Source organism: Entelurus aequoreus, linkage group LG05 (assembly GCF_033978785.1).
Source record: "Entelurus aequoreus isolate RoL-2023_Sb linkage group LG05, RoL_Eaeq_v1.1, whole genome shotgun sequence".
Classification (NCBI taxonomy): Eukaryota; Metazoa; Chordata; class Actinopteri; order Syngnathiformes; family Syngnathidae; genus Entelurus; species Entelurus aequoreus.
Genome location: NC_084735.1, coordinates 6,912,411 through 6,939,104, shown reverse-complemented (window position 1 = coordinate 6,939,104; position 26,694 = coordinate 6,912,411). Strand labels below are relative to the sequence as shown.

The 26,694-nt window shown below is 51.9% G+C and overlaps 1 long non-coding RNA gene across 1 annotated transcript in view; it reads left to right on the top strand.

Annotated features, from left to right (window-relative positions):
* Positions 1-987: 987 nt before the first annotated feature.
* The window catches only part of LOC133649575 (uncharacterized), a 38,200-nt gene continuing 12,493 nt past the window's right edge, over positions 988-26,694 (top strand). Inside the window, exon 1 of the long non-coding RNA XR_009826088.1 lies at positions 988-1,026. This is a non-coding gene — a long non-coding RNA (uncharacterized LOC133649575). The remainder of the gene's footprint in view (positions 1,027-26,694) is intronic.

Here is a 26,694-nt window from a genome sequence, read left to right as displayed (position 1 = left end):
AATAACAAGTGGGTGTAAAAATTTGAAGTGCTCCCCCTCTTGTCAACATATGAAATAACAAGTGGGTGTAAAAATTTGAAGTGCTCCCCCTCTGGTCAACATATGAAATAACAAGTGGGTGTAAAAATTTGAAGTGCTCCCCCTCTGGTCAACATATGAAATAACAAGTGGGTGTAAAAATGTGAAGTGCTCCCCCTCGGGTCACCATATGAAATAACAAGTGTGTGTAAAAAAATTGAAGTGTTCCCCCTCAGGTGAACATATGAAATAACAAGCGGATGTAAAAATTTGAAGTGCTCCCCCTCGGGTCAACATATGAAATACCAAGTGTTCGTAAAAAAAATTGAAGTATTTCCCCCGCTGGTCAACATATGAAATAACAAGTGGGTATAAAAATTTGAAATGCTATGTGGTGTTGTTTTTGTGTTGGTATTTTTTGCATTGTTATTGTTGTGTTGTCTTTGCATTGTTATTATCGTGTTGCCAGTGTTGTTTTTTGTGTTGATATTTTTTGCATTGTTATTGTTGTGTTGTTTTTGCATTGTTATTGTTGTGTTGTTTTTGCATTGTTATTGTTGTGTTGTTTTTGCATTATTGTTGTGTTGTTTCTGCATTGGGACTACAGCTGAAAATGAGCATTTATGCTAAATCCGGCATATTTACAGTGTTTATTCAAGTGTGGATTAATGTTCACTGTCCCAATTAAATAAATGAAATGAAATGAAAAAAATAAAATGACAGTTTAGGACGTTTCTTTCAAAAAAAAAATTCAATTTTTAAGTTTTTATTATTATTCTTGGGTATCAATGTTTGATTCCCGAGAGCAGAATGTTTCCTACATTTCCTTATTGAATAAATGAATCATTTCCAGGCGATTGTGAACTTATTCATTACGGTAAAGGTTCCTCTTTGAAATGCTGGAGTCATTGTTTCCTGTCGGACCTTTTATGTGACGGACACGTTGATCCAGACCAGTAGCAGCAACATTAGCGTGTAAACTCCATCACCAAACTTGGTCAAACATTGGTGAGTAAATGTTGTTTATCAAGATATTTACTTTGTTTTGTGTGGAAATTGATGACTTTGGTCTTTTTGTATTCGTGGCCGTGTTGTTTTTTGTCTGAGAGTCACGTTTAAACGTCTTAATACATGTAGTGCTACGTTTGACCAGTAAAGGGCGACAATGCTAAGAGTGATAAGTCACATGGAACATTTGGAGTTTATTGTGTGAATATATTAACACCAGGGGCGCCGCTAGGGATTTTGGGCCCCACGAAAAGAATCTTTAAAGGGCCCCCAACACAGCGGCAACATTTTTTGATGCTATTTTACATACAATTATGCATTTTAATGGTATTTTTGACTATCATTACCATATTTTTGAAAGAAGAACAGCATCACAGTTGACATGTACAGTAGGGGAAGAACTGAGCACTCTGAATACAATGGAATTCATTTTGAGCCATTTATTTGCTGCACCACTGATTCTTAAATTGGATTGATTGGTTTTTGATTGATTGAGACTTTTATTAGTAGGTTGCACAGCCAAGTACATATTCCGTACAATTGACCACTAAATGGTAACACCCCAATAAGTTTTTCAACTTGTTTAAGTCGGGGTCCACTTAAATTGATTCATGATACAGATATATACTATCAGATATACTATCATCATAATACAGTCAGCACACAAGATAATCACATTGAATTATTTACATTATTTACAATCAGGGGTGTGGAGGGGGGGGGGTAGGATATGGACAGCAAGTAGTGGACATAGAGAGAGAGAGACAGAGAGAGAGAGAGAGATCAGAAGGCATAAGAAAAAGTATCTGCATTAAAATTAAGTTAAGTTAAGACCTTTAAGTTAAGTTAAGACCTTTGTTAGTTCGGAATCTGGGTTTAACGTGGTTAGTGGAGCTCCCCCTGATGTTGTGGTTATGGCGGCCATTTACGTTAAGGAAGTAGTTTGACATGTACTTCGGTATCAGGGAGGTGTAGTGGATTTTATAGACTAGGCTCAGTGCAAGTTGTTTAAAGGCCTACTGAAAGCCACTACTAGCGACCACGCAGTCTGATAGTTTATATATCAATGATGAAATCTTAACATTGCAACACATGCCAATACGGCCGGGTTAACTTATAAAGTGACATTTAAAATTTCCCGGGAAATATCCGGCTGAGACGTCGCGGTATGATGACGTATGCGCGTGACGAAGTCAGTTTAACGGAAGTTATGGTACCCCGTAGAATCCTATACAAAAAGCTCTGTTTTCATTTCATAATTCCACAGTATTCTGGACATCTTTTGCAATTTGTTTAATGAACAATGAAGGCTGCAAAGAAGACAGTTGAAGGTGGGATCGGTGTATTAGCAGCGGACTACAGCAACACAACCAGGAGGACTTTGTTGGAGAGCAGACGCGCTAGCCGACGACCTCACCTTGACTTCCTACGTCTCCGGGCCGCCAAACGCATCGGGTGAAGTCCTTCGTCCTTCTGCCGATCGCTGGAACGCAGGTGAGCACGGGTGTTGATGAGCAGATGAGGGCTGGCTGGCGTAGGTGGAGAGCTAATGTTTTTAGCATAGCTCTGTGCGGTCCGGTTGCTAAGTTGCTAAGTTAGCTTCAATGGCGTCGTTAGCACAGCATTGTTAAAGGCCTACTGAAATGATTTTTTTTTATTTAAACGGGAATAGCAGATTCATTCTATGTGTCATACTTGATCATTTCGCGATATTGCCATATTTTTGCTGAAAGGATTTAATAGAGAAAATCGACGATAAAGTTCGCAACTTTTGCTCGCTGATAAAAAAAAGCCTTGCCTGTACCGGAAGTAGCGTGACGTCACAGGAGCTAGTATTCCTCACAATTCCCCGTTGTTTACAATGGAGCGAGAGAGATTCGGACCGAGAAAGTGACGATTACCCCATTAATTTGAGCGAGGATGAAAGATTCGTAGATGAGGAACGTTACAGTGAATGACTTGAGAGGCAGCGATGGACGTATCTTTTTTCGCTCTGACCGTAACTTAGGTACAAGCTGGCTCATTGGATTCCACACTCTCTCCTTTTTCTATTGTGGATCACGGATTTGTATTTTAAACCACCTGGGATACTATATCCTCTTGAAAATGAGAGTCGAGAACGCGAAATGGACATTCAGTGCCTTTTATCTCCACGACAATACATCGGCGAAATGCTTTAGCTACGAGCTAACGTGATAGCATCTTGCTTTAACTGCATATAGAAACAAAAGAAATAAACCCCTGACTGGAAGTATAGATAGAAAATCAACAATACTATTAAACTGTGGACATGTAAATACACGGTTAATGCTTTCCAGGCTGGCGAAGGTTAACAATGCTGTGCTAACGACGCCATTGAAGCTAACTTAGCAACCAGACTGCACAGAGCTATGCTAAAAACATTAGCTCTCCACCTACGCCAGCCAGCCCTCATTTGCTCATCAACACCCGTGCTCACCTGCATTCCAGCGATCGGCAGAAGGACGAAGGACTTCACCCGATGCGTTTGGTGGCCCGGAGACGTAGGAAGTCAAGGTGAAGTCGGCGGCTAGCGCGGCTAGCGCTCCAACAAAGTCCTCCTGGTTGTGTTGCTGTAGTCCGCTGCTAATACACTGATCCCACCTACAACTGTCTTCTTTGCAGCCTTCATTGTTCATTAAAAAAATTGCAAAAGATGTCCAGAATACTGTGGAATTATGAAATGAAAACAGAGCTTTTTGTATAGGATTCTACGGGGTACCATAACTTCCGTTACTCGGACTTCGTCACGCGCATACGTCATTATACCGCGATGTTTCAGCCGGATATTTCCCGGGAATTTTAAAATGTCACTTTATAAGTCAACCCGGCCGTATTGGCATGTGTTGCAATGTTAAGATTTCATCATTGATATATAAACTATCAGACTGTGTGATCGGTAGTAGTGGCTTTCAGTAGGCCTTTAATATATGAAAGAATGGTAAATATATATATAATATAATGTTGCAGACTGAGTCAAGCTCCCTTTTGCAACCTTTCAATCACTGGTCCTTGCTCAACTTTTCACAGCTGCTCACCTCCTTCCTCATGTGGGGGTACTAGGGCTGATTCAGGGGCAGGGAGAGTTGGGGGCTGACAAGACAGCTGCTGCTGCTGCTGGTGCTGCTGGTGCACTTGACTTGTTCAGAATGAGGCATCATTTTGACAGAGGGGAGATCAACTATTATTGAATAAGAACAGCTTGATAAATGTTTGACTGGATTGATTATTTAACTAATATAGCAGTAAAATGTAAAAATCCAGAGTTTTCTTGAGCTAACATGGTGAGAAAAGTGAGCTGGCTTATTACCACAGACAGGGACAAAGTTAATATGCATAACTTTCCACCACAACTAACAAACCCACCTTTTTTTTGGAAATATTGAGTGACATATTGTCGACCCTTCAACTCCTTCTCCTCTCTTATTTTCTTTTCCTTTCTTTTTTGGCTGCCTGATTTTTGAGGCATACTGCTGTCTCCTCCGCTGTGGCGCTGTCTGTCTAGGACAAATCGCCTGTGCTCTACCTGCAGCTGATCCAGTCGGACTGAACTTAAAAAAAGTTTGTTTATCAGTTTGAACATCAAATATGTTGTCTTTATAGCATATTCAACTGAATATGGGTTTAAAAGGATTTCCAAATCATTGTATTCCGTTTATATGTACATCTAACACAATTCCCCAACTCATATGGAAACGGGGTTTGTAGTTTGATTTGGCTTTCGGCTTCCGCTCCCTGTGCTTTAAGAAGCGGGTAAAGACCCTGAAGGGACAGGCACTAGCAGGCACTGGCTACTAGTCTGTAGTAGCTAGCTCCATTTTCTTTGGTGTTGTGTGTTGGGGTGGTAGCATGACCTCGAGAGACAATAACCGGTCGGGCAGGCTGATCAGGAAATGTGTCTCTCTGGGAGCTGTGCTTGAGAGAAGGGCGAGGGCTCTCAGTCAGGGCATCCTGAGTAACTCTGGACATCCTTGGCATGACACTATGGCCGCTCAGAAGAGTATCCGTAGCAACAGGCTCCTCTCATTACAATGCAGAACGGAACGGTTTAAGAAATCTCTGTACAACAGATCTGTATGAGCGATACATTTGCATTTTAATACTGTTGGAAAGAGATTCATCTGGCATTCATATGGGCCCAAACACATTATACTGAAAGTTAATGTTAAAGTCCCAACGATAGTCACACACACACTAGGTGTGGTGAAATTATCCTCTGCATTTCACCCATCCCCATGTTCACCCCCTGGGAGGTGAGGGGAGCAGTGAGTATAAAAAGTACACTATTGTTCTCAATAATGATGAATGAAGTGTTTAGTGAAGTGGAAGGATTAGTGATGGGGTACTTTTAGCTGATGATGGAGTAATGTGGTAGAAATACAAATCATACAGAAACGAAGATTCAAAAAGCTGTAGATAAAGCACATGAATTGGGAACAGCTTGGGGTTTAGGATTTTCAGTTGGGAAAACTAAAGTCATAAATTTGACCAAAAAAAAACGCAAAAGCAAGCTTCAGATTAACGGATTTATGGTGACATTATGGAAGAGATACACATGTTTGAATTAGCGCTGTCAACCTAACGCGTTAACACGCCGATAGTTACATGCTAGCAGGAATGCTAGCTACATCGACGAGAAGCAGAGGAGATCTCTACGCTGGCAAAGTTTACTGATTCCATGTTGTCAGCAAAAGTAGCACAGTTAAGTGAAACGTATGCCTTTGCTAAACGGACAGCCACCGCATGCAGGACATATAACATCTGCGAAGACCAAGTTCTGCGAGAAGATTTTGCTTATATCACCACAGCTGATCTGTCGTATAATACCTTGGAGAGGCACGATTACAGCAAGGATAAACTTTTGGATGGATAGATCTTTATTGTTATTGCACAAGTACAACAAAAGTTTGTTTTCAGCACAAACCAGTTCAAGATTAGACAAACAAACATTGTACAGGGTTACAGAACAGGAATGCTGATGGGTCGCCACAAGGCGTCGACCTTTTTTCCCCGTAAAAAATGGGAAAAGGGTAGACGCTGGGGGAGGATGAGTAAAAAAAAAGCAATCTCAGGGGGCCCAGGCTGGACTGGGACAAAAACTCCATAGCAAAGCACATATGCATATCACAACATACAACTAGGCACTTGCAACAGAGAGGAGGGATCGAGGGCGACGAAGGCAAGCTGCTGCTATTCAAGCGCTGCCCAGCTGTCCATCACCCCTAAGTGATTCAAGCGTCGAAGGTGTGGGATGGGTTGTGGGGTATGTGTGGGTTGCGTATATTTTTCGTGGATGCATGTGTGGGGATGGGGTGTGGGGAATGTATGGGTTGCGGATATTTGTCGTGGATGCATGTGTGTGTGTAAGCCTGCAGCGTGTCTCTGTTCCGTGACCTTGGCTTTTCTTGCAGCCGCCAGTCAGTCCAAAGTCAACAACAACAGGTGTGTGTCCATGACAGACAAGAAGGGAGTTTGTCGTGCCTTTGTCGCGCTGTCATTCGGTAGAGTCTCGAAGCCAGGGAAACAATCCAAGTTTGAATGATTCGTTTGCGAGCAAAAATTAAATTGGCTTTTCACTCTAAATTGTCTATTACTGTCTATTGTCTATTCATCCTGCAGGGCAGACAGTCCGATGTTATCCAAATCACAAAGTGTCCACAGTTCTGCCGGCATACTCCAATCATTTGTGGCAGCTTTGGGGTACTTTGAAGGCTGCCAGCATTTTCCAATTTGTGGATTAACCAGAGCAACACTTACTCCAATCAGCAGATGTCCTGTTGTCATAATTCCGAATAGGTGGATATCTTCACGACTGAAAGAGTCGCCAGGCAGGCGGCACTCCTCTTCTCCCAAGAGTCCCTAGCGTGTCCAGCAACAACTGCTGCATCAAGACAGGCAGATTCCTCAAAACCCAAGATCTTGTGAATTTAGTTAATTAGTTCCATTGTTTAGATTTGGAGAGCAGTGCAAAAAGAGACAAGAACATTTAAATCAAGACAAAAGAAGCAAGCAGGAGAGGTAAGGGAGAGGGAAGGGGAGCATCCGCCCTCGCTGAGTGCCAGAGAGAAATCCAACTGAGCTACACAAACACGAGCATCAACTTGCAACTATGGACTAAATGTGAATGTATTTTGCAGCAATAGCTACACAAACCCTCAGTGCATTACTTACTTCAACAGACCTGCCAGCAGAAATAGCTGAAACTGTAAGACAAGTGTTCGTGTCAGCTGAAGCTGCTGCTGAATTGGCAAATGACACGGCAGTGCAGGCCTTGGTGGCACTGGACACAGTAGAACAAGTTGTGGCCTCAGAGGAAGACAGGCAGGTTGTATGTGAAAAAGTTCAAATTGAAAATATTATAGTCAGTCCGACAGTTCCAATTCCTGGCATACCACAGTGGACGTACAATTATTACCCCTTGGATGCACAACCTACAAATAGCTACTCTCTTCCAAGATTGGGGTCAAAAATGACCCCAAGTGGTCAGTAGAGCAGTCGTTCCAGAAACCTGAGGGTTGCAGGTTCGTTCCCTGCCTCTTGCCATCCAATTCACTACCGTTGTGTACTTGGGCAGGACACTTCACCCTTTCCCCCAGTGCCGCTCACAGTGGTGAATCTCTCCATCCATTTTCTACCACTTGTCCCTTACGGCAGTGGTCCCCAACCTTTTTGTAACTGCGGACCGGTCAACGCTTGAAGATTTTTCCCACGGACCGGGGGTGGGCGGTGGATTTGTCATAAAAAAATACAATCATGTGTGCTTACAGACTGTATCCCTGCAGACTGTATTGATCTATATTGATATATAATGTAGGAACCAGAAATATTCATAACAGAAAGAAACAACCCTTTTAGGCGAATGAGTGTGAATGAGTGGGGGAGAAGGTTTTTTTTTTTTTTTTTCTTGTGCGGCCCGGTACCAATCGATCCACGGACCGGTACTGGGCCGCGGCCCAGTGGTTTGGGACCACTGCCTTACAGGGTCGCGGAGTGTGCTGAAGCCTATCTCAGCTGCATTCGGGCGGAAGGCGGTGTACACAAGTCACCACCTCATCGTAAGGCCAACACAGATAGACAACATTCACACTCACATTCACACACTAGGGACCATTTAGTGTTGCCAATCAGCCTATCCCCAGGTGCATGACTTTGGAGGTGGGAGGAAGCTGGAGTATCCAGAGGGAACCCACGCAGTCACGGGGAGAACATGCAAACTCCACACAGAAAGACCCTGAGCCCGGAGATCGAACCCAGGGCCTTCGTATAGACTGCTGGAAATAGACAACTGACACTGTGGTCTAAGCTGAAATTGTCACAAAACACATTTTGTAAAATTCAACAATCTACTGCCATCTGGTGGTTAAAAGTTGAAATTCATTAATCTTTCACAATCCTTCCCTTCCTGATCATATGTAAGAGAACTTTTGGGCAGGTTAGCGTGTCGACTTACAAGCACGCTAACACAGCAAATAGAAAAATAAATACTCTCAAAAGAAATACAACGTGTGGGCTTTTTGCTTCCAATAAAGTCAGAGTTGTCAGTTTAATTTAACGTTTATTTTGACAAAAGATGAAAATTACACAACATTTGTATTTTTGTCAGCAGTGGCAGGCAATCCTGCACAAAACATTCCACAGGATACACGTTTCACACAGGTTAATCATCCAGCGAACTATCCAAAAATTGTGAGGCTCTTTTCCATTGTGCTTAACGAGCCACATGTTTCTTCGTCTGTCACCGCTGTAGCAAAACTCTTAAAGTGACACGTGTCCATTTGAAATCAAAACAATATTAAGCCAAATATATCTTAAAGCCAACACTGATTAAATACTAAATACATCTCCTGAAAGTAAATTGCTTATAATAATACAAAAATAATTGTAATTCCCATCAAAATACATTTACATAAGCAATATGTCGTCTACAGAATCCTACATTCACATATAAATTATCAAATATAATACAGGTGTGAACAGAATGGTTTTCTTCATGAAATTCAAAAGTCCTTCATTTACGACATGCTTAATAGTAACACCGTAACCACGGCAGCGAGTGCTGTGGTGAACGAAAACTTCTTTATATTTGCAGCATTTGTTTGCAGCGTGATGTCGAACACCCCCCTGGTGTTATTCGTCGTGGTCCTGGACAATTTTGTCGCCGCAGAGGCATAAGATTCCATTTCTTCAATGTCTGCGGTGTTCGGCGTCATGGTCAACGTCACACCCAACTCTGCCGCCATTCTGGAGAACTTCGCAGCGCATTGCGCTAAGTCTGCCCCAGCTTGCATGCTGTTTATTGCAACACGCTTTCTGAGGGTTTCTGGTGACGCACTTGACAGTAAATTCTCCAACTGTTGTCTCAGCTCTGCAAAATCCCTTTCTACTTCTGTGGCAGTTACCAGGGCAGCTGCTATCATTTGCGCTGTTGCTGGGACGGAGGCCGCCATCTGTGCAGCGTTTGCTGCCCTCTCCGCTATTCTGGCTGAATCCTGAGCTAATTCTGCCAGCTGCTGGTCCAAAGATGATTCAGATGTTTGTGCTGCTGTTGTGGCAGCATCAGCTGCATCTTCAGCTAGTCCAGCTGCTTCATTTGCTTCAATGACAGCAAAGTCTAAAGAAGTTTCTTCCCCCGCGCTCAGTGATGTGGCGGCGCTTGCTGCTTCGCTGGCGGCCGTCAATGCAATCCTGGATGCAGGGAGGGCTGATGTCCCGGTTGTTGCCGCTGCAGCAGCACCAACTGCTGTAGCTACTGCCGCCGAGGCTGTCAGACCAGCCACCACTGCTCGTTGTGCAGCACCAACAGCTTCTATACGAGAAACAGTTCTGTTTGCTGCTGCTGTTGCTATTGATGCTGCTCTTGAAGCGGATTGTGCTGCAGCTTGTGCAGCAGATTGTGCGTCTATGCCATCGCCGACAGTTCCTGCTATTACTCCTGTAGCTTCTGTCAACAAAGCGACCTGCTCTGCATTTTGAACCGCTGATAGCATTTCAACTGTGAGTGTGGATGGAGACTCACCAGAGAGCCTCATAAATAATTCTGAAGCTTCCCTCGATACGTTTACCACTTCTCTTGCAGCTTTGTCAATTTCACCTGGGGTGGCCATTGCTGCTTGTCTGGCTGCCATCGCCGCTGCTAATGATATCTGTGCAAGCTCTTCCTCAACGCTTCCTCGTGATGCTGCAGCTAGTGCAGCAAGAGCCACAAATTCTGCTGCCTCGGCTGCATCTCTTGAGGCGTTTCTAGCTACCTCTAAAGCTAATTCTGGATCGGTTTCTCCATCTGCGGCTAATCTTGCTGCCTCAGATGCTTCCTCTGCCCTTTGAAGAGCCGCATTGACTTCGTCAGTTAGACTTGCACCAGTTGCTACTGCTGCTGAGGCTGCGAGGGATGTTGCTGTGGCCGCTAAGGAGCTTGCTGCTGAAGCTTCGGCAACTTCTTCGTCACTTGTAGGTAGTGCATTCACAACATCTGATACCATCTGTGTGGATTCTCTTGCCAGATCTACTGCATTTTGTACTTGTTCTGCGGCTAGTGCTGCAGCTAATTGAGCTTCTGGACTTCCTTCCTCTGAGGCCACAACTTGTTCTACTGTGTCCAGTGCCACCAAGGCCTGCACTGCTGTATCATTTGCCAATTCAGCAGCAGCTTCAGCTGACACCAACACTTGTCTTACAGGTTCAGCTGTTTCTGCTGGCAGGTCTGTTGAAGTAAGTAATGCACTGAGGGTTTGTGCAGCCATCGCAGCCTCTTGGCTGGCATTTCTTGCAGCTTCTATGGCAAATTGTGCATTAGCTGTAATGTTTCCAGATTCCGTAAGGTTGGCTGCTAAAACTGCAGCATCTGCTGCTGCTCTCGCTGCAAATGCTGCATTTGCTGCTGCTATGGATAAATTTCTTGCAAAAGGGGCCATGGCTCCCGTCGCTGATGCTGCCACTTGATCTGCAGCTGCTGCAGCCAACAAAGCCTCATCTGCTGCATCTTCTGCGGCTTGTGCTGCTGCGAATGCATTTATTGTGCCTTCTAAAAGAGAAGATGAAGCAACAGCAGCTCTGTCTGCAGCTGCTGATACTTCTCCTGCAGCATCCCTTGCTGACAATCCACCTGAAACAGCTGCTGTTGCTGCCACAGCTGCTCCCGTCACTGTTGCCGCTGCTGCCGTGGCTGTTGTGGCTGCTGCAACTGCTGCCTCTGTGGCTCTTTGTACTACAGGATCCACTAAAATTATTGTGGGGCCTGGGTCGGCTGTGAGACTTGGGCTGCTTGTGGGGCCTGCATTGCCTGGGATGTCTGTGGGATTTGTTGTAATTAGGCTGCCTGCAATGTCTGTGGGGCCTGCATTGCATTGGATGTCCGTGCGGTTTGTTGTAATTAGGCTGCCTGCAATGTCTGTGGGGCCTGCATTGCCTGGGATGTCTGTGGGGTTTGTTGTAATTAGGCTGCCTGCCATGTCTGTGGAGCCTGCATTGCCTGGGCTGTCAGATGGGCTGACTGGGGTGCCTGTGGTGTCTGCAGTGTCTCCGGGGTCTGCAGTGCCTGGACTCTCTGTGGGGTTTATTGTAATTAGGTTGCCTGTGGTGCCTGCGATGCCTGGGCTGTCGGATGGGCCTACCGTGCCCATGATGTCTGTAGGGCTTGTGGTTCTTGGGCTTCCTGAAGGGTCTGCGGTCCCTATGCTGTCTGTGGTGCCTGGGCTGTCTGTGGGTCCTGTCGTGCTTGGACGCAGTGCATTCACAACGTCTGATACCACCCCTGCGGATGCTATTGCCAAATCTACTGCAATTTGTACTTCTGCTGAGGCTGCAGCTACTTGAGCTTCTTGACTTCCTGCCTCTGCAGCCACTGCTTGTTCTGCTGTGTCCAGTGCCACCAAGGCCTGTACTGCGGTGTCATTTGCCAATTCAGCAGCACTTTCAGCTGACACCAATGCTTGTCTTACAGTTTCAGCTGTTTCTGACGGCAGGTCTGTTGAAGTAAGTAATGCACTAAGGAATTGTGCAGCCATCGCAGCCTCTTGGCTGACATTTCTTGCAGCATCAATGGCAAATTGTGCATTAGCTGTAATGTTTCCAGATGCCGTAAGGTTGGCTACTGAAATTGCAGAATCTGCAGCTGCTCTCGCTGCAAATGCTGCATTTGCTGCTGCTACAGATAAATCTCTTGCAAGAGAAGCCAAGCCCCCCGTTGCTGTTGTTGCCACTCGCGCCACAGCTGTTGCAGCCAATAGAGCCTCAACTGCTGCATCTTCCGCTGCTTGTGCAGCTGTGGATGGATTTATAGTGCCTTCTAAAAGAGAATCTGAAGCAACAGCTGCTCTGATTGCAGCTGCTGATACATTTCCTGCAGCATCTGTTATTTGCATTCCGCCTAAAGCGGCTGCTGTTGCTGCTACTGCTGCTCCCGTCACTGCTGCTGCTGCTGCCGCGGCTGTTGTGGCTGCTGCGACAGCTGCTTCTGTGGCTCTTTGTACTGCAGGATCTCCTAAAACTACTAAGGTGCCTATGGTGCCTGTGGTGCTTGGGCTGCCTGTTGGACCTGTGGTGCTTGGGTTGATTGTGATGTCTGTGGGGCCTGGGCTGACCGTGGTGCCAGCTGTATCAGTGCTGTCTGTGGAACCTGTGGTGATTGGGCTGTCTGTTGGGCCTGTGATGCTCGCGTTGTCCATTGGGTTTGTGGTACTTGGGCTGCTTGTGGCACCTGCAGTGTCAGTGCTGCCTGTTTGGCCTGTGGTGCTTGGGTTCATGGTGGTGTCTGTAGGGTTTGACCTGTCTGTGGTGCCAGCTGTGTTAGTGCTGTCTGTGGTGCCTGCAAAGCCTGGGCTGTCTGATGGGCCTGTGGTGTCTGTAGTGTCTCCGGGGTCTGCAGTGCCTGGACTCTCTGTGGGGTTTATTGTAATTAGGCTGCCTGTGATGCCTGGGCTGTCTGATGGGCCTACAGTGCCCATGATGTCTGTAGGGCTTGTGGGTCTTGGGCTTCCTGAAGGGCCTGTGGTCCCTGTGCTGTCTGTGGTGCCTGGGCTGTCTGTGGGTCCTGTAGTGCTTGGACGCAGTGAATTCACAACGTCTGATACCACCCCTGCGGATGCTATTGCCGAATCTACTGCAATTTGTACTTGTGCTGAGGCTGCATCTGCTTGAGCTTCTTGACTTCCTGCCTCCGCAGCCACTGCTTGTTCTGCTGTGTCCAGTGCCACCAAGGCCTGTACTGCGGTGTCATTTGCCAATTCAGCAGCAATTTCAGCTGACACCAATGCTTGTCTTACAGTTTCAGCTGTTTCTGACGGCAGGTTTGTTGAAGTAAGTAATGCACTGAGGGTTTGTGCAGCCATCGCAGCCTCTTGGCTGGCATTTCTTGCAGCATCAATGGCAAATTGTGCATTAGCTGTAACGTTTCCAGATGCCGTAAGGTTGGCTACTGAAATTGCAGAATCTGCAGCTGCTCTCGCTGCAAATGCTGCATTTGCTGCTGCTACAGCTAAATCTCTTGCAATACAAGCCAAGTCCCCCATTGCTGTTGTTGCCACTTGCGCCGCAGCTGTTGCAGCCAATAGAGCTTCAACTGCTGCATCTTCCGCTGCTTGTGCAGCTGTGGATGGATTTATAGTACCTTCTAAAAGAGAATCTGAAGCAACAGCTGCTCTGATTGCAGCTGCTGATACATTTCCTGCAGCATCTGTTATTGGCAATACGCCTAAAACGGCTGCTGTTGCTGCTACTGCTGCTCCCGTCACTGCTGCTGCTGCTGCCGCGGCTGTTGTGGCTGCTGCGACAGCTGCTTCTGTGGCTCTTTGTACTGCAGGATCTCCTAAAACCACTAAGGTGCCTATGGTGCCTGTGGTGCTTGGGCTGCCTGTTGGACCTGTGGTGCTTGGGTTGATTGTGATGTCTGTGGGGCCTGGGCTGACCGTGGTGCCAGCTGTATCAGTGCTGTCTGTGGGACCTGTGGTGATTGGGCTGTCTGTTGGGCCTGTGATGCTCGCGTTGTCCATTGGGTTTGTGGTACTTGGGCTGCTTGTGGCACCTGCAGTGTCAGTGCTGCCTGTTTGGCCTGTGGTGCTTGGGTTCATGGTGGTGTCTGTAGGGTTTGACCTGTCTGTGGTGCCAGCTGTGTCAGTGCTGTCTGTGGTGCCTGCGAAGCCTGGGCTGTCTGGTGGGCTGACTGGGGTGCCTGTGGTGTCTGCAGTGTCTCCGGGGTCTGCAGTGCCTGGACTCTCTGTGGGGTTTATTGTAATTAGGCTGCCTGTGATGCCTGGGCTGTTTGATGGGCCTACAGTGCCCATGATGTCTGTAGGGCTTGTGGGTCTTGGGCTTCCTGAAGGGCCTGTGGTCCCTGTGCTGTCTGTGGTGCCTGGGCTGTCTGTGGGTCCTGTAGTGCTTGGACGCAGTGAATTCACAACGTCTGATACCACCCCTGCGGATGCTATTGCTGAATCTACTGCAATTTGTACTTGTGCTGAGGCTGCATCTGCTTGAGCTTCTTGACTTCCTGCCTCTGCAGCCACTGCTTGTTCGGCTGTGTCCAGTGCTACCAAGGCCTGTACTGCGGTGTCATTTGCCAATTCAGCAGCACTTTCAGCTGACACCAATGCTTGTCTTACAGTTTCAGCTGTTTCTGACGGCAGGTTTGTTGAAGTAAGTAATGCACTGAGGGTTTGTGCAGCCATCGCAGCCTCTTGGCTGGCATTTCTTGCAGCATCAATGGCAAATTGTGCATTAGCTGTAACGTTTCCAGATGCCGTAAGGTTGGCTACTGAAATTGCAGAATCTGCAGCTGCTCTCGCAGCAAATGCTGCATTTGCTGCTGCTACAGCTAAATCTCTTGCAAGAGAAGCCAAGTCCCCCATTGCTATTGTTGCCACTCGCGCCGCAGCTGTTGCAGCCAATAGAGCTTCAACTGCTGCATCTTCCGCTGCTTGTGCAGCTGTGGATGGATTTATAGTACCTTCTAAAAGAGAATCTGAAGCAACAGCTGCTCTGATTGCAGCTGCTGATACATTTCCTGCAGCATCTGTTATTGGCAATGCGCCTAAAACGGCTGCTGTTGCTGCTACTGCTGCTCCCGTCACTGCTGCTGCTGCTGCCGCGGCTGTTGTGGCTGCTGCGACAGCTGCTTCTGTGGCTCTTTGTACTGCAGGATCCCCTAAAACCACTAAGGTGCCTATGGTGCCTGTGGTGCTTTGGCTGGCTGTTGGACCTGTAATGCTTGGGTTGATTGTGATGTCTGTGGGGCCTGGGCTGTCTGTAGTATCAGCTGTATCAGTGCTGTCTGTGGGACCTGTTGTGCTTGGGCTATCTGATGGGCCTGTGATGCTCGCGCTGTCCGTTGGGTTTGTGGTACTTGGGCTGCTTGTGGCACTTGCAATTTCAGTGCTGCCTGTTGGGCCTGTGGTGCTTGAGCTGTCTGAGTTTGTGGTACTTGGACTGCTTGTGGCGCTTGCAGTGTTGGTGCTGTCTGTGGGGCCTGTGGTGCTTGAGCTGTCTGAGTTTGAGGTACTTGGGCTGCTTGTCGCGCTTGCAGTGTCGGTGCTGTCTGTGGGGCCTGTGGTGCTTGAGCTGTCTGAGTTTGAGGTACTCGGGCTGCTTGTCGCGCTTGCAGTGTCGGTACTGTCTGTGGGTCCTGTGGTGCTTGAGCTGTCTGAGTTTGAGGTACTTGGGCTGCTTGTCGCGCTTGCAGTGTCGGTGCTGTCTGTGGGGCCTGTGGTGCTTGAGCTGTCTGAGTTTGTGGTACTTGGGCTGCTTGTCGCGCTTGCAGTGTCGGTGCTGTCTGTGGGGCCTGTGGTGCTTGAGCTGTCTGAGTTTGTGGTACTTGGGCTGCTTGTCGCGCTTGCAGTGTCGGTGCTGTCTGTGGGGCCTGTGGTGCTTGAGCTGTCTGAGTTTGTGGTACTTGGGCTGCTTGTCGCGCTTGCAGTGTCGGTGCTGTCTGTGGGGCCTGTGGTGCTTGAGCTGTCTGAGTTTGAGGTACTTGGGCTGCTTGTCGCGCTTGCAGTGTCGGTACTGTCTGTGGGGCCTGTGGTGCTTGAGCTGTCTGAGTTTGCGGTACTTGGGCTGCTTGTCGCGCTTGCAGTGTCGGTGCTGTCTGTGGGGCCTGTGGTGCTCGAGCTGTCTGAGTTTGAGGTACTTGGGCTGCTTGTCGCGCTTGCAGTGTCGGTACTGTCTGTGGGGCCTGTGGTGCTTGAGCTGTCTGAGTTTGAGGTACTTGGGCTGCTTGTCGCGCTTGCAGTGTCGGTGCTGTCTGTGGGGTCTGTGGTGCTTGAGCTGTCTGAGTTTGAGGTACTTGGGCTGCTTGTGGCGCTTGCAGTGTCGGTGCTGTCTGTGGGGCCTGTGGTGCTTGAGCTGTCTGAGTTTGCGGTACTTGGGCTGCTTGTCGCGCTTGCAGTGTCGGTGCTGTCTGTGGGGCCCGTGGTGCTTGAGCTGTCTGAGTTTGAGGTACTTGGGCTGCTTGTCGCGCTTGCAGTGTCGGTGCTGTCTGTGGGGCCTGTGGTGCTTGAGCTGTCTGAGTTTGAGGTACTTGGGCTGCTTGTCGCGCTTGCAGTGTCGGTGCTGTCTGTGGGGTCTGTGGTGCTTGAGCTGTCTGAGTTTGAGGTACTCGGGCTGCTTGTCGCGCTTGCAGTGTCGGTGCTGTCTGTGGGGTCTGTGGTGCTTGAGCTGTCTGAGTTTGAGGTACTCGGGCTGCTTGTCGCGCTTGCAGTGTCGGTGCTGTCTGTGGGGCCTGTGGTGCTTGAGCTGTCTGAGTTTGAGGTACTTGGGCTGCTTGTCGCGCTTGCAGTGTCGGTACTGTCTGTCGGGCCTGTGGTGCTTGAGCTGTCTGAGTTTGAGGTACTTGGGCTGCTTGTCGCGCTTGCAGTGTCGGTGCTGTCTCTGGGGCCTGTGGTGCTTGAGCTGTCTGAGTTTGCGGTACTTGGGCTGCTTGTCGCGCTTGCAGTGTCGGTGCTGTCTGTGGGGCCTGTGGTGCTTGAGCTGTCTGAGTTTGCGGTACTTGGGCTGCTTGTCGCGCTTGCAGTGTCGGTGCTGTCTGTGGGGCCTGTGGTGCTTGAGCTGTCTGAGTTTGCGGTACTTGGGCTGCTTGTCGCGCTTGCAGTGTCGGTGCTGTCTGTGGGGCCTATGGTGCTTGAGCTGTCTGAGTTTGAGGTGCTTGGGCTGCTTGTCGCGCTTGCAGTGTCGGTGCTGTCTGTGGGGCCTGTGGTGCTTGAGCTGTCTGAGTTTGCGGTACTTGGGCTGCTTGTCGCGCTTGCAGTGTCGGTGCTGTCTCTGGGGCCTGTGGTGCTTGAGCTGTCTGAGTTTGCGGTACTTGGGCTGCTTGTCGAGCTTGCAGTGTCGGTGCTGTCTGTGGGGCCTGTGGTGCTTGAGCTGTCTGAGTTTGAGGTACTTGGGCTGCTTGTCGCGCTTGCAGTGTCGGTGCTGTCTGTGGGGCCTGTGGTGCTTGAGCTGTCTGAGTTTGCGGTACTTGGGCTGCTTGTCGCGCTTGCAGTGTCGGTGCTGTCTGTGGGGCCTTTGGTGCTTGAGCTGTCTGAGTTTGAGGTACTTGGGCTGCTTGTCGCGCTTGCAGTGTCGGTGCTGTCTGTGGGGCCTGTGGTGCTTGAGCTGTCTGAGTTTGCGGTACTCGGGCTGCTTGTCGCGCTTGCAGTGTCGGTGCTGTCTGTGGGGCCTGTGGTGCTTGAGCTGTCTGAGTTTGCGGTACTTGGGCTGCTTGTCGCGCTTGCAGTGTCGGTGCTGTCTGTGGGGCCTGTGGTGCTTGAGCTGTCTGAGTTTGCGGTACTTGGGCTGCTTGTCGCGCTTGCAGTGTCGGTGCTGTCTGTGGGGCCTGTGGTGCTTGAGCTGTCTGAGTTTGACGTACTTGGGCTGCTTGTCGCGCTTGCAGTGTCGGTACTGTCTGTGGGTCCTGTGGTGCTTGAGCTGTCTGAGTTTGAGGTACTTGGGCTGCTTGTCGCGCTTGCAGTGTCGGTGCTGTCTGTAGGGCCCGTGGTGCTTGAGCTGTCTGAGTTTGCGGTACTTGGGCTGCTTGTCGCGCTTGCAGTGTCGGTGCTGTCTGTGGGGCCTGTGGTGCTTGAGCTGTCTGAGTTTGAGGTACTTGGGCTGCTTGTCGCGCTTGCAGTGTCGGTACTGTCTGTGGGGCCTGTGGTGCTTGAGCTGTCTGAGTTTGAGGTACTTGGGCTGCTTGTCGCGCTTGCAGTGTCGGTGCTGTCTGTGGGCCCCGTGGTGCTTGAGCTGTCTGAGTTTGCGGTACTTGGGCTGCTTGTCGCGCTTGCAGTGTCGGTGCTGTCTGTGGGGCCTGTGGTGCTTGAGCTGTCTGAGTTTGAGGTACTTGGGCTGCTTGTCGCGCTTGCAGTGTCGGTACTGTCTGTGGGGCCTGTGGTGCTTGAGCTGTCTGAGTTTGAGGTACTTGGGCTGCTTGTCGCGCTTGCAGTGTCGGTGCTGTCTGTGGGGCCTGTGGTGCTTGAGCTGTCTGAGTTTGAGGTACTTGGGCTGCTTGTCGCGCTTGCAGTGTCGGTGCTGTCTGTGGGGTCTGTGGTGCTTGAGCTGTCTGAGTTTGAGGTACTTGGGCTGCTTGTCGCGCTTGCAGTGTCGGTGCTGTCTGTGGGGCCTGTGGTGCTTGAGCTGTCTGAGTTTGCGGTACTTGGGCTGCTTGTCGCGCTTGCAGTGTCGGTGCTGTCTGTGGGGCCCGTGGTGCTTGAGCTGTCTGAGTTTGCGGTACTTGGGCTGCTTGTCGCGCTTGCAGTGTCGGTGCTGTCTGTGGGGCCTGTGGTGCTTGAGCTGTCTGAGTTTGCGGTACTTGGGCTGCTTGTCGCGCTTGCAGTGTCGGTGCTGTCTGTGGGGCCTGTGGTGCTTGAGCTGTCTGAGTTTGAGGTACTTGGGCTGCTTGTCGCGCTTGCAGTGTCGGTGCTGTCTGTGGGGCCCGTGGTGCTTGAGCTGTCTGAGTTTGCGGTACTTGGGCTGCTTGTCGCGCTTGCAGTGTCGGTGCTGTCTCTGGGGCCTGTGGTGCTTGAGCTGTCTGAGTTTGAGGTACTTGGGCTGCTTGTCGCGCTTGCAGTGTCGGTACTGTCTGTGGGGCCTGTGGTGCTTGAGCTGTCTGAATTTGAGGTACTTGGGCTGCTTGTCGCGCTTGCAGTGTCGGTGCTGTCTGTGGGGCCTGTGGTGCTTGAGCTGTCTGAGTTTGCGGTACTTGGGCTGCTTGTCGCGCTTGCAGTGTCGGTGCTGTCTGTGGGGCCTGTGGTGCTTGAGCTGTCTGAGTTTGAGGTACTTGGGCTGCTTGTCGCGCTTGCAGTGTCGGTACTGTCTGTGGGGCCTGTGGTGCTTGAGCTGTCTGAGTTTGCGGTACTTGGGCTGCTTGTCGCGCTTGCCGTGTCGGTGCTGTCTGTGGGGCCCGTGGTGCTTGAGCTGTCTGAGTTTGCGGTACTTGGGCTGCTTGTCGCGCTTGCAGTGTCGGTGCTGTCTCTGGGGCCTGTGGTGCTTGAGCTGTCTGAGTTTGCGGTACTTGGGCTGCTTGTCGCGCTTGCAGTGTCGGTGCTGTCTGTGGGGCCCGTGGTGCTTGAGCTGTCTGAGTTTGCGGTACTTGGGCTGCTTGTCGCGCTTGCAGTGTCGGTGCTGTCTGTGGGGCCTGTGGTGCTTGAGCTGTCTGAGTTTGCGGTACTTGGGCTGCTTGTCGCGCTTGCAGTGTCGGTACTGTCTGTGGGGCCTGTGGTGCTTGAGCTGTCTGAGTTTGAGGTACTTGGGCTGCTTGTCGCGCTTGCAGTGTCGATGCTGTCTGTGGGGTCCGTGGTGCTTGAGCTGTCTGAGTTTGCGGTACTTGGGCTGCTTGTCGCGCTTGCAGTGTCGGTGCTGTCTGTGGGGCCCGTGGTGCTTGAGCTGTCTGAGTTTGCGGTACTTGGGCTGCTTGTCGCGCTTGCAGTGTCGGTGCTGTCTGTGGGGCCTGTGGTGCTTGAGCTGTCTGAGTTTGCGGTACTTGGGCTGCTTGTCGCACTTGCAGTGTCGGTGCTGTCTGTGGGGCCCGTGGTGCTTGAGCTGTCTGAGTTTGCGGTACTTGGGCTGCTTGTCGCGCTTGCAGTGTCGGTGCCGTCTGTGGGGCCTGTGGTGCTTGAGCTGTCTGAGTTTGCGGTACTTGGGCTGCTTGTCGCGCTTGCAGTGTCGGTGCTGTCTGTGGGGCCTGTGGTGCTTGAGCTGTCTGAGTTTGCGGTACTCGGGCTGCTTGTCGCGCTTGCAGTGTCGGTGCTGTCTCTGGGGCCTGTGGTGCTTGAGCTGTCTGAGTTTGCGGTACTTGGGCTGCTTGTCGCGCTTGCAGTGTCGGTGCTGTCTGTGGGGCCTGTGGTGCTTGAGCTGTCTGAGTTTGAGGTACTTGGGCTGCTTGTCGCGCTTGCAGTGTCGGTGCTGTCTGTGGGGCCTGTGGTGCTTGAGCTGTCTGAGTTTGAGGTACTTGGGCTGCTTGTCGCGCTTGCAGTGTCGGTGCTGTCTGTGGGGCCTGTGGTGCTTGAGCTGTCTGAGTTTGAGGTACTTGGGCTGCTTGTCGCGCTTGCAGTGTCGGTGCTGTCTGTGGGGCCTGTGGTGCTTGAGCTGTCTGAGTTTGCGGTACTTGGGCTGCTTGTCGCGCTTGCAGTGTCGGTGCTGTCTGTGGGGCCCGTGGTGCTTGAGCTGTCTGAGTTTGCGGTACTTGGGCTGCTTGTCACGCTTGCAGTGTCGGTGCTGTCTGTGGGGCCTGTGGTGCTTGAGCTGTCTGAGTTAGCGGTACTTGGGCTGCTTGTCGCGCTTGCAGTGTCGGTGCTGTCTGTGGGGCCTGTGGTGCTTGAGCTGTCTGAGTTTGAGGTACTTGGGCTGCTTGTCGCGCTTGCAGTGTCGGTGCTGTCTGTGGGGCCTGTGGTGCTTGAGCTGTCTGAGTTTGAGGTACTTGGGCTGCTTGTCGCGCTTGCAGTGTCGGTGCTGTCTGTGGGGTCTGTGGTGCTTGAGCTGTCTGAGTTTGCGGTACTTGGGCTGCTTGTCGCGCTTGCAGTGTCGGTGCTGTCTGTGGGGCCCGTGGTGCTTGAGCTGTCTGAGTTTGCGGTACTTGGGCTGCTTGTCGCGCTTGCAGTGTCGGTGCTGTCTGTGGGGCCTGTGGTGCTTGAGCTGTCTGAGTTTGAGGTACTTGGGCTGCTTGTCGCGCTTGCAGTGTCGGTGCTGTCTGTGGGGCCTGTGGTGCTTGAGCTGTCTGAGTTTGAGGTACTTGGGCTGCTTGTCGCGCTTGCAGTGTCGGTGCTGTCTGTGGGGTCTGTGGTGCTTGAGCTGTCTGAGTTTGCGGTACTTGGGCTGCTTGTCGCGCTTGCAGTGTCGGTGCTGTCTGTGGGGCCCGTGGTGCTTGAGCTGTCTGAGTTTGCGGTACTTGGGCTGCTTGTCGCGCTTGCAGTGTCGGTGCTGTCTGTGGGGCCTGTGGTGCTTGAGCTGTCTGAGTTTGCGGTACTTGGGCTGCTTGTCGCGCTTGCAGTGTCGGTGCTGTCTGTGGGGCCTGTGGTGCTTGAGCTGTCTGAGTTTGAGGTACTTGGGCTGCTTGTCGCGCTTGCAGTGTCGGTACTGTCTGTGGGGCCTGTGGTGCTTGAGCTGTCTGAGTTTGCGGTACTTGGGCTGCTTGTCGCGCTTGCAGTGTCGGTGCTGTCTGTTGGGCCCGTGGTGCTTGAGCTGTCTGAGTTTGCGGTACTTGGGCTGCTTGTCGCGCTTGCAGTGTCGGTGCTGTCTGTGGGGCCTGTGGTGCTTGAGCTGTCTGAGTTTGCGGTACTTGGGCTGCTTGTCGCGCTTGCAGTGTCGGTGCTGTCTGTGGGGCCTGTGGTGCTTGAGCTGTCTGAGTTTGCGGTACTTGGGCTTCTTGTCGCGCTTGCAGTGTCGGTGCTGTCTCTGGGGCCTGTGGTGCTTGAGCTGTCTGAGTTTGCGGTACTTGGGCTGCTTGTCGCGCTTGCAGTGTCGGTGCTGTCTGTGGGGCCCGTGGTGCTTGAGCTGTCTGAGTTTGCGGTACTTGGGCTGCTTGTCGCGCTTGCAGTGTCGGTACTGTCTGTGGGGCCTGTGGTGCTTGAGCTGTCTGAGTTTGAGGTACTTGGGCTGCTTGTCGCGCTTGCAGTGTCGGTGCTGTCTGTGGGGCCTGTGGTGCTTGAGCTGTCTGAGTTTGCGGTACTTGGGCTGCTTGTCGCGCTTGCAGTGTCGGTGCTGTCTGTGGGGCCTGTGGTGCTTGAGCTGTCTGAGTTTGCGGTACTTGGGCTGCTTGTCGCGCTTGCAGTGTCGGTGCTGTCTGTGGGGCCCGTGGTGCTTGAGCTGTCTGAGTTTGCGGTACTTGGGCTGCTTGTCGCGCTTGCAGTGTCGGTGCTGTCTGTGGGGCCCGTGGTGCTTGAGCTGTCTGAGTTTGCGGTACTTGGGCTGCTTGTCGCGCTTGCAGTGTCGGTGCTGTCTGTGGGGACCGTGGTGCTTGAGCTGTCTGAGTTTGCGGGACTTGGACTGCTTGTTGCGCTTGCAGTGTCGGTGCTGTCTGTGGGGCCCGTGGTGCTTGAGCTGTCTGAGTTTGCGGTACTTGGGCTGCTTGTCGCGCTTGCAGTGTCGGTGCTGTCTGTGGGGCCTGTGGTGCTTGAGCTGTCTGAGTTTGAGGTACTTGGGCTGCTTGTCGCGCTTGCAGTGTCGGTGCTGTCTGTGGGGCCCGTGGTGCTTGAGCTGTCTGAGTTTGCGGTACTTGGGCTGCTTGTCGCGCTTGCAGTGTCGGTGCTGTCTGTGGGGCCCGTGGTGCTTGAGCTGTCTGAGTTTGCGGTACTTGGGCTGCTTGTCGCGCTTGCAGTGTCGGTGCTGTCTGTGGGGCCTGTGGTGCTTGAGCTGTCTGAGTTTGCGGTACTTGGGCTGCTTGTCGCGCTTGCAGTGTCGGTGCTGTCTGTGGGGCCCGTGGTGCTTGAGCTGTCTGAGTTAGCGGTACTTGGACTGCTTGTCGCGCTTGCAGTGTCGGTGCTGTCTGTGGGGCCTGTGGTGTTTGAGCTGTCTGAGTTTGTGGTACTTGGGCTGCTTGTCGCGCTTGCAGTGTCGGTGCTGTCTGTGGGGCCTGTGGTGCTTGAGCTGTCTGAGTTTGCGGTACTTGGGCTGCTTGTCGCGCTTGCAGTGTCGGTGCTGTCTGTGGGGCCCGTGGTGCTTGAGCTGTCTGAGTTTGCGGTACTTGGACTGCTTGTCGCGCTTGCAGTGTCGGTGCTGTCTGTGGGGCCTGTGGTGCTTGAGCTGTCTGAGTTTGCGGTACTTGGGCTGCTTGTCGCGCTTGCAGTGTCGGTGCTGTCTGTGGGGCCTGTGGTGCTTGAGCTGTCTGAATTTGAGGTACTTGGGCTGCTTGTCGCGCTTTCAGTGTCGGTGCTGTCTGTGGGGCCTGTGGTGCTTGAGCTGTCTGAGTTTGCGGTACTTGGGCTGCTTGTCGCGCTTTCAGTGTCGGTGCTGTCTGTGGGGCCTGTGGTGCTTGAGCTGTCTGAGTTTGTGGTACTTGGACTGCTTGTGGCGCTTGTAGTGTCGGTGCTGTCTGTGGGGCCTGTGGTGCTTGAGCTGTCTGAGTTTGAGGTACTTGGGCTGCTTGTGGCGCTTGCAGTGTCGGTGCTGTCTGTGGGGCCTCTGGTGCTTGAGCTGTCTGAGTTTGAGGTACTTGGGCTGCTTGTCGCGCTTGCAGTGTGGGTGCTGTCTGTGGGGCCTGTGGTGCTTGAGCTGTCTGAATTTGAGGTACTTGGGCTGCTTGTCACGCTTGCAGTGTCGGTGCTGTCTGTGGGGTCTGTGGTGCTTGAGCTGTCTGAGTTTGTGGTACTTGGGCTGCTTGTCGCGCTTTCAGTGTCGGTGCTGTCTGTGGGGCCCGTGGTGCTTGAGCTGTCTGAGTTTGAGGTACTTGGACTGCTTGTGGCGCTTGCAGTGTCGGTGCTGTCTGTGGGGCCCGTGGTGCTTGAGCTGTCTGAGTTTGCGGTACTTGGGCTGCTGGTCGCGCTTTCAGTGTCGGTGCTGTCTGTGGGACCTGTGGTGCTTGAGCTGTCTGAGTTTGAGGTACTTGGACTGCTTGTGGCGCTTGCAGTGTCGGTGCTGTCTGTGGGGCCTGTGGTGCTTGAGCTGTCTGAGTTTGTGGTACTTGGACTGCTTGTCGCGCTTGCAGTGTCGGTGCTGTCTGTGGGGCCAGTGGTGCTTGAGCTGTCTGAGTTTGAGGTACTTGGGCTGCTTGTCGCGCTTGCAGTGTCGGTGCTGTCTGTGGGGCCCGTGGTGCTTGAGCTGTCAGAGTTTGTGGTACTTGGACTGCTTGTCGCGCTTGCTGTGTCTGTGCTGTCTGTGGGGCCTGTGGTGCTTGAGCTGTCTGAGTTTGAGGTACTTGGACTGCTTGTGGCGCTTGCAGTGTCGGTGCTGTCTGTGGGGCCTGTGGTTCTTGAGCTGTCTGAGTTTGTGGTACTTGGACTGCTTGTCGCGCTTAGAGTGTCGGTGCTGTCTGTGGGGCCTGTGGTGCTTGAGCTGTCTGAGTTTATGGTACTTGGACTGCTTGTCGCGCTTAGAGTGTCGGTGCTGTCTGTGGGGTCTGTGGTGCTTGAGCTGTCTAAGTTTGCGGTACTTGGGCTGCTTGTCGCGCTTGCAGTGTCGGTGCTGTCTGTGGGGCCTGTGGTGCTTGAGCTGTCTGAATTTGAGGTACTTGGGCTGCTTGTCGCGCTTTCAGTGTCGGTGCTGTCTGTGGGGCCTGTGGTGCTTGAGCTGTCTGAGTTTGCGGTACTTGGACTGCTTGTGGCGCTTGCAGTGTCGGTGCTGTCTGTGGGGCCTGTGGTGCTTGAGCTGTCTGAGTTTGCGGTACTTGGGCTGCTTGTCGCGCTTTCAGTGTCGGTGCTGTCTGTGGGGCCTGTGGTGCTTGAGCTGTCTGAGTTTGCGGTACTTGGGCTGCTTGTCGCGCTTGCAGTGTCGGTGCTGTCTGTGGGGCCTGTGGTGCTTGAGCTGTCTGAGTTTGCGGTACTTGGGCTGCTTGTCGCGCTTTCAGTGTCGGTGCTGTCTGTGGGGCCTGTGGTGCTTGAGCTGTCTGAGTTTGCGGTACTTGGGCTGCTTGTCGCGCTTTCAGTGTCGGTGCTGTCTGTGGGGCCTGTGGTGCTTGAGCTGTCTGAGTTTGTGGTACTTGGACTGCTTGTGGCGCTTGTAGTGTCGGTGCTGTCTGTGGGGCCTGTGGTGCTTGAGCTGTCTGAGTTTGAGGTACTTGGGCTGCTTGTGGCACTTGCAGTGTCGGTGCTGTCTGTGGGGCCTCTGGTGCTTGAGCTGTCTGAGTTTGAGGTACTTGGGCTGCTTGTCGCGCTTGCAGTGTGGGTGCTGTCTGTGGGGCCTGTGGTGCTTGAGCTGTCTGAATTTGAGGTACTTGGGCTGCTTGTCGCGCTTTCAGTGTCGGTGCTGTCTGTGGGGCCTGTGGTGCTTGAGCTGTCTGAGTTTGCGGTACTTGGGCTGCTTGTCGCGCTTTCAGTGTCGGTGCTGTCTGTGGGGCCTGTGGTGCTTGAGCTGTCTGAGTTTGTGGTACTTGGACTGCTTGTGGCGCTTGTAGTGTCGGTGCTGTCTGTGGGGCCTGTGGTGCTTGAGCTGTCTGAGTTTGAGGTACTTGGGCTGCTTGTGGCACTTGCAGTGTCGGTGCTGTCTGTGGGGCCTCTGGTGCTTGAGCTGTCTGAGTTTGAGGTACTTGGGCTGCTTGTCGCGCTTGCAGTGTGGGTGCTGTCTGTGGGGCCTGTGGTGCTTGAGCTGTCTGAATTTGAGGTACTTGGGCTGCTTGTCGCGCTTTCAGTGTCGGTGCTGTCTGTGGGGCCTGTGGTGCTTGAGCTGTCTGAGTTTGTGGTACTTGGACTGCTTGTGGCGCTTGTAGTGTCGGTGCTGTCTGTGGGGCCTGTGGTGCTTGAGCTGTCTGAGTTTGAGGTACTTGGGCTGCTTGTGGCACTTGCAGTGTCGGTGCTGTCTGTGGGGCCTCTGGTGCTTGAGCTGTCTGAGTTTGAGGTACTTGGGCTGCTTGTCGCGCTTGCAGTGTCGGTGCTGTCTGTGGGGCCTGTGGTGCTTGAGCTGTCTGAATTTGAGGTACTTGGGCTGCTTGTCGCGCTTGCAGTGTCGGTGCTGTCTGTGGGGTCTGTGGTGCTTGAGCTGTCTGAGTTTGTGGTACTTGGGCTGCTTGTCGCGCTTTCAGTGTCGGTGCTGTCTGTGGGGCCCGTGGTGCTTGAGCTGTCTGAGTTTGAGGTACTTGGACTGCTTGTGGCGCTTGCAGTGTCGGTGCTGTCTGTGGGGCCCGTGGTGCTTGAGCTGTCTGAGTTTGCGGTACTTGGACTGCTTGTGGCGCTTGCAGTGTCGGTGCTGTCTGTGGGGCCCGTGGTGCTTGAGCTGTCTGAGTTTGCGGTACTTGGGCTGCTTGTCGCGCTTTCAGTGTCGGTGCTGTCTGTGGGGCCAGTGGTGCTTGAGCTGTCTGAGTTTGAGGTACTTGGGCTGCTTGTCGCGCTTGCAGTGTCGGTGCTGTCTGTGGGGCCCGTGGTGCTTGAGCTGTCAGAGTTTGTGGTACTTGGACTGCTTGTCGCGCTTGCTGTGTCTGTGCTGTCTGTGGGGCCTGTGGTGCTTGAGCTGTCTGAGTTTGAGGTACTTGGACTGCTTGTGGCGCTTGCAGTGTCGGTGCTGTCTGTGGGGCCTGTGGTTCTTGAGCTGTCTGAGTTTGTGGTACTTGGA